The sequence below is a fragment of the Neovison vison genome, chromosome 2 (assembly GCF_020171115.1).
Source record: "Neovison vison isolate M4711 chromosome 2, ASM_NN_V1, whole genome shotgun sequence".
In the NCBI taxonomy this organism is placed as follows: Eukaryota; Metazoa; Chordata; class Mammalia; order Carnivora; family Mustelidae; genus Neogale; species Neogale vison.
The window spans coordinates 6,262,053-6,270,852 of NC_058092.1; the positions used below are offsets into that span (position 1 = coordinate 6,262,053).

General features: G+C 40.9%; 1 protein-coding gene across 3 annotated transcripts in view; it reads right to left on the reverse strand.

Moving 5' to 3' along the window:
• Positions 1–8,800, reverse strand: part of RERE (arginine-glutamic acid dipeptide repeats) — a 428,379-nt gene that overhangs the window by 418,316 nt on the left and 1,263 nt on the right. The gene's annotated exons all lie outside the window — the stretch shown is intronic.

An 8,800-nucleotide genomic window follows, 5' to 3' on the forward strand; every position in this document is an offset into this window, starting at 1 on the left:
TTTTTCTCCTTCTAACACCTGTAGTGGTTTTATGGGGGTAGGGGTGTTTTTTAAGATTTTGGTTTTTTTGAGAGAGAAAGAGAGAACATGTTGGGGAGAAGCAGAGGGAGAAGGAGAAGCAGACTCCCCTGCTCAGCAGAGAGCCCAACCCAAGGCTAGATCCCAGGACTCATGACCCAAACTGAAGGTAACCGCTTAACCAACTGAGCCACCCATATGACCCCAGAGTGGTTTTAAAATAAATCTACAAACTCTTTGATATTCCTCCTTCAAGAGGTGGAGCTTAATTTCTATACCTTTGCACACGGACTGGACTTAGTGACTTGATTTTAACGAATAAATTTGGTAGAGGTGATGATATCTGACTTCTGAGACTAGGTCAGAAAAGCATTGAGGGGGCACATGGGTGGCTTAGTCAGTTGAGCATCTGACTCTTGATCTCAGCTCAGCTCATGATCTTAGGGTTGGGGAATTAAGCCCTGCCACTGTATCAGGCTCCATGCCGAGCAGGAAGTCAGCTTGAGATTCTCTCTTCCTCTTCCTCTCCCTCTCCCCCAACTCATACACAAAAGCTTGCCTGCTTCCCCACCAAAATAAATTAATAAATCTGTTTTGTTTTTTGTTTTTTTTTAATAATGTCTTTTTTTTTTAAGATTTTATTTTATTTGACAGACAGAGATCACAAGTAGGCAGAGGCAGGCAGAGAGAGAGAGAGGAGGAAGCAGGCTCCCTGCTGAGCAGAGAGCCCGATGTGGGACTCGATCCCAGGACCCTGAGATCATGACCTGAGCCGAAGGCAGCGGCTTAACCCACTGAGCCACCCAGGCGCCCCTGTTTTTTGTTTTTACTTTAAAAAATGAAAGAAAGAAAGAAATGGCATTGAGCATTCCTTCTTGCTTCCTCTTTCTCTCTCTCTGATCACTCCTTCTGAAGAAAGCCAATGCCACATCACAAGTCACTCAGGTAACCACACAGACAGCAGGACGCTTCAGAGGACTCCTGCTCACAGCCAAAAGAGTTAGCCATGGGGAAGCAGAGCTTCCAGCCCCAGTCAAGCCTTCAGATGACTGCACCCCAGCTAACATTTTGACTGCAACTTCAAGAGAGACCTGAGCCAGAACCATTCAAGCCTAACCACTCCCAAATGAATGACCACAGAACTGTAAGATAATAAATATTTACTGTACTGTCACCAAGTCTTGAGGTAATTTTTTTATGCAGCAATACATCACTAATATAACCCCATGGCACTTTGAGTCTCTCAAACACTTAAGTTTATCTTTTAACAATTATGTGTATATAAATGGCCAGTAAAGACATTAATTTCTAGAAATCTGTTCTCTTCATCTTTACATGCCTGCAAGGTTTACCTCAATGAGCTATAGTCATGTACTTGAGGATTTTTTTTAATATTCTTTTTATTCTTGGGGCGCCTGGGAGGCTCAGTGGGTTAAGCCGCTGCCTTCGGCTCAGGTAATGATCTCAGGGTCCTGGATCGAGTCCCGCATCGGGCTCTCTGCTCAGCAGGGAGCCTGCTTCCTCCTCTCTCTCTCTCTGCCTGCCTCTCTGCCTACTTGTGATCTCTCTCTGTCAAATAAATAAATAAAATCTTTAAAAATATATATATATATATATTTTTTTTATTCTTGCCAGTGTTTATATCTGCAGATGTCCAAAAATGAGGTGATTACATCCTTGAATAAGAGCACAGCTAGTGGGGCACCTGGGTGGCTCAGTGGGTTAAGCTGCTGCCTTCGGCTCAGGTCATGATCTCAGGGTCCTGGGATCGAGCCCCGCATCGGGCTCTCCACTCAGCGGGGAGCCTGTGTCCCTCTCTCTCTCTCTGCCTGCCTCTCTGCCTACTTGTGATCTTTCTCTATCAAATAAATAAATAAAATCTTTTAAAAAAATAAAAAATGAAAAGATAAAAATAAAAGAGCACAGCTAGTGAAGTGGGGTAAAAAAAGAAAATATTGATTTGACTGTGATCTGATTTAAAGATGGAATGAGGGACTATAGATAGAACAATCAAAAATAGCTCCAGAATGGGGTCCCTGGCTAGATCAGTTAGTAGAGCATGTGACCTTTGATCTTGGGGTCAAGTTTGAGCCCAACAATGGGTGAAGAGATTACTTCACACACACACACACACTCCAAAATGACATATGTAAAAGGTGGAAAAGGCAGTCATTGGAAGTACCCTTGGAAGTACTGGAGGGCAAAACTTGCTTGAAAAAAAATAGTGCAGAGCAGCAAAGTGCTATAATAGTAACACCAAACTTACTTCATTATCCAGAAGAAAAGTACAAGCCACTTGACTAAGAAGGATTAATTTTAGATGTGTTTCTCAAACTGTTCTATAGAATATTAGTTTCCATAAGAAAGCCAAACGTATTCTTTGGGGAAGGGAAAAAACAAAAATAGGGGTGGCCTGGGCGGCTCAGTGGGTAAGTCTCTGTCTTCGGCTCAGGTCATGGTCTCAGGGTCCTGAGATCAAGCCCCCCATCAGGTTCTCTGCTCAGCAGGGAGCCTGCTTCCCCCTTTCTCTGCCTGCCTCTCTGCCTACTTGTGATCTCTCTCTGTCAAATAAATAAAATCTTTAAAAAATAAATAACAAACCAAAGAAACAGACAAATGTAAAAACCCTCTGTAAACTACAAGATATTTCTGAGCCTTTAAGGTTTTAAGGCACATTATAAATTTACTTGAGGGTAGGGGGGAGGGATAATTGGGTGTGGGCATTAAGGAGGGCACTTGATATAATGAGCACTGTGCAGTGAGATATATATATATTGAACAATATGCAAACAATGAATCACTAAGTTCTAGCCCTGAAACTAATAATACAGTATATGCTAACTAACATAAATATAAATAAAGAATAAGGGGCACCTGGGTGGCTCAGTGGGTTAAAGCCCCTGCCTTCGGCTCAGGTCATGATCCCAGGGTCCTGGGATCAAGCCCCACGTCTGGCTCTCTGCTCATCAGGGAGCCTGCTTCCCTTCCTCTCTCTCTGCCTGCCTCTCTGCCTACTTGTGATCTCTGTCTGTCAAATAAATAAATAAAATCTTATAAAAATAAAATAAAATAAAGAATAAAAAATAGGGATGCCTGGGTGGCTCAGTCTGATAAACATTTGTCTTTAGCTCAAGTCATGATCCCAACACATGGGATCGAGTCCCACGTCAGGCTCCTTGCTCAGTAGGAAGTCTGCTTCTCCCTCTGCCGCTCCTCCTGCTTGTGTTCTCTCTCTCTCTGACAAATAAATAAAATCTTTTAAAAAAAAAAATAGTAACAAAAATAAATTTACTTGACCTCAAAATACGTAAAATATTCGCAGCATATTAGTATGCCATGAATACAGTTTGGGAATAAAGGACTTGGTGGGCAGGAAGGTAGACCACATAGGTGGGTAGATTCCTAGGAAAAATGCAAGACAGATGTAATAATATGATCTCATCTAAAAAAGAAATCTTAACTACCATTTATGATGATATAGTTTCTTAAAGGAAAATAAACTGTTGGATAAGCTATCAAAAGCAACAACAGCCATACCAGATGTCCGGAAAATAAAGACAGGAAAAACATGATAGGATTTAACAGCAGAAAAAAGTCCCCTCCCATAGGCCATGGCTCAGAATGCCTCCCATTCCCATACCTCCTACTGTGGACCTCAGTGAGATACAGCTTGAACAAGTGAGCAACCCACCATCTGGGAGGCTGGTAGGTAGCTTAAGAAATGGTCTGGCTCCAAACCCTTAACCAAGAGTCCTATCAGATCCTCTCCTGGGAAACGTTAATTAAATATATAATGAGTCCTTAGTAGAAAAGGTGGAAGCTGAGCAGAGGCATAAAGACACAAAGAAACCAGACAGAAAAGAGCAGAGTGAAGAGAAGAGGATTAGGTGAGCCAGCCCTGCCTATTTAGGGTCTTGTGCATAATACCTGCCTTCAGTAAAAAAATATTTAAGTTAGTATAATACTATCCCACCTCAACAACTTAGGTGCTGACCCACCCAGAGACAGCAGGATTGCAAACTGATGATACCCCTTCAGTCACTTCAGGGACCCACACATAAAGAAAGAAGAGGGGAGGGAAAGAGGAATGAAGGGCAGGGGAACACTGGCACTGGATATAAAAAGGAGCATCTAGTTTAAATTCACCTGAATGTCTTCATATAACAAACATCTTTTTAAATCAGTGGTCAGCCTTTGCTTCTCATTAGCAATCAACCAAAATTACTGTAGCGTTGATACACTACCCCAGTGCAACCATGTTCTGCCCAGGGAGGGAAAGGTTTCCAGAGAGTTCCCAGGCAGCTGCTCCGAATTCATACATGCAGACACATGCCTACATTCTCACCTGCTCACACTCCCCACAAATTTAGTCAGCCCCCATACATTCAGTGCCACCACCAGCCCACTCACCCTGTTCCCCACCTCCAGAAGTAAGGGGGTCAGGAATCAGACCTCTGGGAGCCTGGTGAACACGTACAGGTGTCAATGAATGAGTACATGCGTGCTCTGCTGAGTATGTGTGTGACCACCTGTGCTAGCGTGGGTGTTTGTAGGAGAGGCTCTCCCCTGCTGCTCTAAGAATCTGTCTAGAGATCTGGAGATCCAGCATCCCATGCTTGCTCACAAGCTCTCTTTCAGCTTATTCCAGGCCCACAATGTCAGTATCATCCTTTAGAGTGGGGTGGTGTCCTTATGCTACACAGAGCCTGCGCAACCATGGCCAGCCCTGGCACCAGGGTATGTCTCAACAAATCCTTCCTGCTGAGGAGGCAACAAGGTAATCTGGTCACTGGAGCTGGGCAGGATCCTGATCCCAAACAGTACTCCAGCATCTGTGAGGCCCATCAGAACCTGAGGTTCTTGTTCTGTGAGGCCTGATTCTCTAGGTTTCCAGTTCTGTTCCTCTTTTCTCCAATGCATGAAATGACTTGAAGGCTTTCTGTTCCTTGCAACCAAATAAGCCTAACCAAACCTTTACAAATCATATGTATATCTGGTTTTAAATTAGGGCACGGCCTATAACTTCAACTTCTGATGCAAAAGCCCAAGACAAATAGGCTATGAAGATTCCTCAAATACCAAGAGGTCTAATGAATTAGAGATCATATCATTTTGTAACATAACTATATAAGGAAATATTTCATAAGTAAACATACTGCTTATGGTTGCTGATAAATTTGGTAAATTTTACCAAATAAAAACAATTTTACACTGACACAAACAGGTCACTTTACCAAAAACCTCTTGTATTAGCAGTCCAACCTGACCTAGTTAGCCAATATACAGACACATGGCATAGCTTATATTACTTGGCACACCAACAAGTTAATTATACAAATCACAATTCCAACCAAAACTTCATTCTCATAAATATATTTAGGATTTGAACATGTCTGAGTTAATGTGATCAAATATTCATTAAAATGGCTTAAGCAGGGCACCTGGGTGGCTCAGTTGGTTAAGCGACTGCCTTCAGCTCAGGTCATGATCCCGGAGTCCTGGCATAGAGTCCCATATCGGACTCCCAGATCCATGGGGAGTCTGCTTCTCCCTCTGACCTCCCTTCTCAAGCTCTCACTCTCTCGATCACTCTATCTCTCTCTCTCAAACAAATAAATAAAATCTTTTAAAAAAAAAATGGCTTAAGCAATCTTAACCATTTTCTAACAAATAAATGTTCACTTAAACAGGACAAGCAAAGCTACAAAGTTGGAATAACTATGAAGATAACTACTAATAATTAACAATCACTTAAACATGATTCAAAAGGAATTTCTAGTTGTTGAAAGACTCTATGATCAGCCAGAGCACAGCATTATCAGAGAGTGATTATGTAAAACAATAACTATTGTTTCAGGATGTATGTATGTGTAAAATGAAGTTCACAACTATGTTACACTAATGACTCTAAACATCTGAATTTTCTGCTACCTTTACATCAACTGCAAAAGAAGCTGCCAAAAGCAGTTAGTCGGAAAGCACAGAAATTCCCAGAAGAACTCAGTATATACAACTTATTTTACTACTTAAATGTTTTTTTGATTACTGGGATTTAAACAAGATGTTAAAGATTCAAAACTAATTTTAAAACTAATGGGTGCTTACTAAATCCGTAATAATATTCAACATACACTGGTTGTAGAAGGGCACAGGTCATATTCCTCTGTGTGTGTGTTTTTATAGCACCTGGCATATTTTTGTCAACAGTACATATAATTGTTTCAAGACTTAGAGTGATTCTACCCTACTTTTTAGAAACCTTTTGACTGACCACCATGTCAAAGGTGAAAAAGTAACCGGTACATTTATTTTTTGATTTGGATTACCTTTTTGTTGTGAACCCGTTCTCAGTTACTCTAGTTACCTTGCAACAAAACACTGGCAGAGAATATACTGGATTGAAATTACTACCCTCTAATCCTACTGAATAAATAATACATTCGAACTGTTCACCTTTCATTTGTAAAAGGTACACAACTTCAGGGGTTACACTCTTAAATTCTGAAAGCAAAGTAAATCAGAAATCACATTCCTGAGGGTCTGAAACAGATGTTTATTCTATGCGGAGTCCCCTTTGCCTCTGCAAACCTCTCCCAAAAGTCCACTCCACTAAAACAACAGAGATGGGCTAGGATGTGTGATAAAAAACCTTCTGGACATTTATCAAACAGATTATCTCTGAAACTACACTTTGGATTACAAATCTTTGGGCAGGAATTTGGCCTTCTGTGTTAATCTGTGTACACATTCATCTGACATTTTCTCTTGCCTCTGTTTTTTTTTTTTTTTTTTTAACCTAACCCAGAGAATAAGTCATCCTATCAGACTTAATTTCATCTGTTTATATGACAATTGAAAACAACACTACTGCAACACAACACTACTACATCCACAAAAATACTGATTTTAGTGAGTTCCTCTCTCCCCTACCTCCCCACCATCCCCAAGAAATCCCAGAAGAAAACGCCTGGGTCCAGAGCTAGGATTTTTCTCTTCCATTGGGTAGGTCTATTTGACTTTTTACTAATGATACTGAAAACTTTTTAAAGACTGCTAGTGTACGTACAATTTCTAACACCAAGAACACAAACAAATCCCTTGATTTTGTTTAGTATTCTAAGACAAACTATGTTTTTCATAAAACAGTATCAATTCAAATGAGTCTTTGGAAGTCACTATGTGTAAACACTTCTGATAATAGAACAAATTAATGTCAAGACACAGCCAATAACATAAAAAGCCTCGACACATCCATGCCAGTCAAAGGACATCTGCATTAGCAGCTCAGGGAAGTGGCATTTGCAGGAAGGCACTACAACTGCGTTCAAAAGAAAATCATTAGGCCTCAGCCGTTAATCCCCTCCCCCATCCTCTTCATCAGGATCCCTCAAAGCAATTAACCGGTAGAAGGTGCTATTCTGCAACCCACAGTATTCACACCAACCTCCATCCTTGGCCCAGAGCTGGGTTTAAGCCAGGAGGACTCTATCAGCGTATTCCCTGACCAATACTCAAGGAAGCCTCTACAACAGCCCCGGAAAGAGAAAAACAGATCTTTCTTTATAAACCCTACTTCCAAAACAAAAAAATGACATCTCAATAGCCAGCATACCTGATTATCAACCATCAGACCACTAAAATGTCAAAACACACAGACGCTCTTTGCTAAATATTAACCACAAATATGATCATTATCATCTTAACTGAGACAATCTACTTCTACCTAGAAAAGACCCTCATCACATTACTACAATAAGAGTCAACTGAACAAGTCACTGTCCCCAACAAAGTCAGGGGCAATGAGGAATAGGAAGGATGACTATAAGGTCACGACATATAGAAAAGGTTTTCATCTTTACATAGACAAAAAAAGAGCAGCAGAAACTAGGGCTGCAGAGGAAAGAAGGGAGGTGGAGGAGTCGAGTCTCTGAACATGTTTTTGAGTGTCCTTTAGTTTCCAATCTACTCTTCTGCCTCTCATAACGTTGCAAAAAAAAAAAAAAAAAAAAAAACAAAAAACGCCAGACATGAGATGGGTGAAAGAAAGCTGAAAAAGAAAAGCGTCCACCCTTCCCCCATCTTCTCTCCTCTCTCCCAAAAAGAGCTGTGTTTGTCTGTGCAAACCTAGTCCCAAATATGGGAGAGAGAGAATGAATGTGTGTATGGAAGAACAATGAGCCCTCAGCCTGGTATTGTGAGTGTGTGTGTGTGTGTGTGTGTGTCTGCCTGCCTGCCTGCCTGCCTCTGCCTCTTTTCCCTTCGACCTCAACAACAACAGGCAGAGCTGGAAGCCAGCTTTTCCTTCAGGCCATCAAAACCAAAACTGATTTATAATTTACAGTGGAATTAACTCAGCAAGCAAATCCATGGAAGGAAATAGCTACCCAAAGATCATTTTATTATTGTATAGATCCATCCTCTCTCCCCTCCCCCAACAGACTGAGACTAAAGAAACCAGTGTACATCAGACAAAAAGGTCTCTCTTTAAATGGAAAGCAATTATCAAAACTGTTCCATATCTAAACAGAGGATGCATTAATTTATGTTACACCAAAATGTTTGTTTTGCAATTCACCAAGTTTCCCTTTTACTAGTTATCTTTTTGTGTGTTTAAAAATTTGCTTTGGGGAAAGCTATTTCAGGATTCATACAAAACTACTTTCTAAATGTCCCTTAAAATAGCAACACATACTGAAACATTTAAAGCACCCAGTTTCTCAAGGACACATTTTGCTTAAATCAATGTTTGAAGTCTGTAATCCAGAAAGATTGTAAGCAAACC